We start from the raw sequence: 2,832 nt of genomic DNA, 5'->3' as shown, positions 1-2,832 counted from the left end.
CAGTATATTCATATTCCTAGTAGTTCTCACATTTGGTTTTTTGTGAAGACTTACCACCTTGGATTCAACTTTTTTTCTGTTCTGCTAAGTATTTCTTATGTGCAGGTCATAAGTTCTGCCATTTGTTTTGTTTTTAGCCCTTTTTAAGATTCTGGTTTATTTCTTGAACTGTTTTGGAACATCCTGCTATGATAGTTCCATGCCATTTTGAGAATCTACAGGGTTCTGTTTCAGAGTTCAATTTATTTTGCCTTACAATATTTATTTAGAGACGTTTGCACATTTTTTATTGTCTTGATAGCTATCTTCCCTTCTGATTTTAGTGGTTTTCCTATTAATTTACCTGTTTATATTCTAGACTTTTAGCTAGGTTTTTTCCTTTTGAGATCATTTGAGATTTTAGTGTTTTTTTTCTCCTGACACCCCATCACTCACTTTCTGACTCCTTTCCCTTTAATTGTAGGTTTATCTCTGGAGACTGGATGTCAAGGCTGTCTTAGCCTTCTTCCATGTTGTAGAATTCACTTTTCATTGGATTCAATCTCAGCCCAATGTGTCATGGGGGGACAGAACTGGAGGCCCCAGTTGACTACTGTCTTTTTCCTTCCTAGTTCAGCCCTGCATTCTGGGATGCTGCTCAAGTTCTCTTGGATCTTTAGTTCTCTGGCTGAGCAGCGCCACCCAAGGAAGAGCATGGTCACATCTTGTACCATCTCATCTTCTGCATAATGGCTGGGCAGATTTGCCACAGACTTGTAGGGTGAGAGCAAAGGCAAGGTACTCCAGTAGAAATTGCAGCAGTGAAGAAATTGCTGAATGGTTCCCAGAACATAAGTCAGTAGGTCAGGTTAGGTGCCTTGCTAGAGTATGGAAGATAGTAGAGAGAACAGATACTGAGTGATTGGACTAGGAATTGTCATTCTCCACTATTAATTCATAAAGCTCCTACTTTATTAGACTTCCTGGTTTGTAGAAACAGTTGCTATTGTTCTGTCTGTGGAACATCATTCTTCTTTGGGAGGGTAGTTTTGAAAATTAGTGGGGAATGAAGAATATGTCTAGTCTTTCATCTTGTTGGACCCAGAATCAACCAGCCAGTAAACAGAATAGGGTAAAAATATGGGTGAAAAAGCAGACTACAACGTGTTGATTACAAGAAAGATTATGTGTTGATTACAAAAAAGTTCAAACAGATTCATACAGAGTTCAAATATGTGGCAATAGCAAAATCTACTCTGCTTCAGATGAACTAAAAAAACAAACAAACAAAAAACCCCAGGAGTAGCAATCCTAGTCCTGCAGGAATAAATCAATTTACAGGAAGAAATTAAGAGTAAAATTATAATAGCTGGAGATCTCACCATGTCACATTTCAAACCTTCACAGATGCGACTAAAAGATAAGCAAGAAAGACGTTAAGAACCTAAATAATATTTTGGAAAAGTTAGATATGACAGAGTTCTGATAGCTGCTAAATGGAAATAGAAGGAAATACACATTTTTTTCAGCTGTGTATGGAACTTTTGCAGACATTGGCCATGTATTAGGGCATAAAAACTTCACAAACAAAAGCCAAAATATTAAATGCACCCATTTACTGTCTACAATGCAATAAAAATTATTTTCAACAAAGGACCTTTGAAAAAAGGATTAAAAAATAACTGAAGACTAAACTCAAACCTAAGGAATAGGTGAGATACAGAGAAAATCATACATATATTAAATAATTTCACACCCCGCCCCAAAAAGTGATGACAATTGGAGAACATGCCAGAGTTTATGGAATGTTGTCAAAGCAGTCCTTAGGGAAACATTTATATCTTTCAACACTTTAACGAATGAAAGAGAAATAAAACGTTAATTGGGTGTACAACTACAAAAACTAGAAAAGAAACTAATTTTAAAATGCCAACTTAGCATCAAAAATGGAAATTCTGAGGCAAAATATAATGAACAAAATTGAAATTAAAAAATACATTAAATTAATGAATAAAGCTATGGGCTTTTTTTTTTTAACAAATCAAACAAGCAAACAAAAAACCCCAAACCCATTAACTAATCTCATTTCCACTATCAAAAATGAAAAATTAAAGAAGGAATAAAGAGAATTCATAAAAACTATTTTGTCCAATTATAAGCCAAAAGATATCTGAGAAATAAGATGGATCAATAATTACAAAAAATAAAATGCCCAGATTAACAGAACAAGAAAGACAGGATTTAATTCAATCTCAGAGAAATTTAACAAGCCATAAAAATGAATGTCCAAAGGCAAAAAATCCAGGAACAATTAAATTTATAAGAACTTCTATCAATCATACAAAGAAAAAATCTAATACTGAATAACCTGTTTGAAAATATAGGAAAAGAATAGATCCTCCTAAATGCTTTCTATGATCCAAATATAGTCTTGATAACATAAACCAGGAAGTGGTAAAAGAGACAGAAAATTATAGACCAATAGCCCTAAAAATACTAATGCAATTTTAAAATGTTATCAAAGAGGCTACAACAATACATCATAAGATTATATATTATGACCAGGTTTAGATTATTACCAGGAATGCATGGTTAGCTCAATATCAGGAATATAATTTATATTTTATATACACACACACACACATATATATATACATATATATATGACAATACTTTAAAAAATATGTGATCTCAATAGAGTCAGAAAAAGCTTTTGACAAAATACAATTTTAGTCAGTCTCTAGGCATTTATTAAGTACCTACAGTGTGCCAAACATTGTGATAAGCACTGGAAATACAAAGAAAGGCAAAAGGCAGTCTTTTAAAAAACACTTGCTGTTGTTAGTCCTTCAT

Source organism: Trichosurus vulpecula, chromosome 1, assembly GCF_011100635.1.
Source record: "Trichosurus vulpecula isolate mTriVul1 chromosome 1, mTriVul1.pri, whole genome shotgun sequence".
Taxonomy (NCBI): domain Eukaryota; kingdom Metazoa; phylum Chordata; class Mammalia; order Diprotodontia; family Phalangeridae; genus Trichosurus; species Trichosurus vulpecula.
This window is presented reverse-complemented; position numbering follows the sequence as displayed.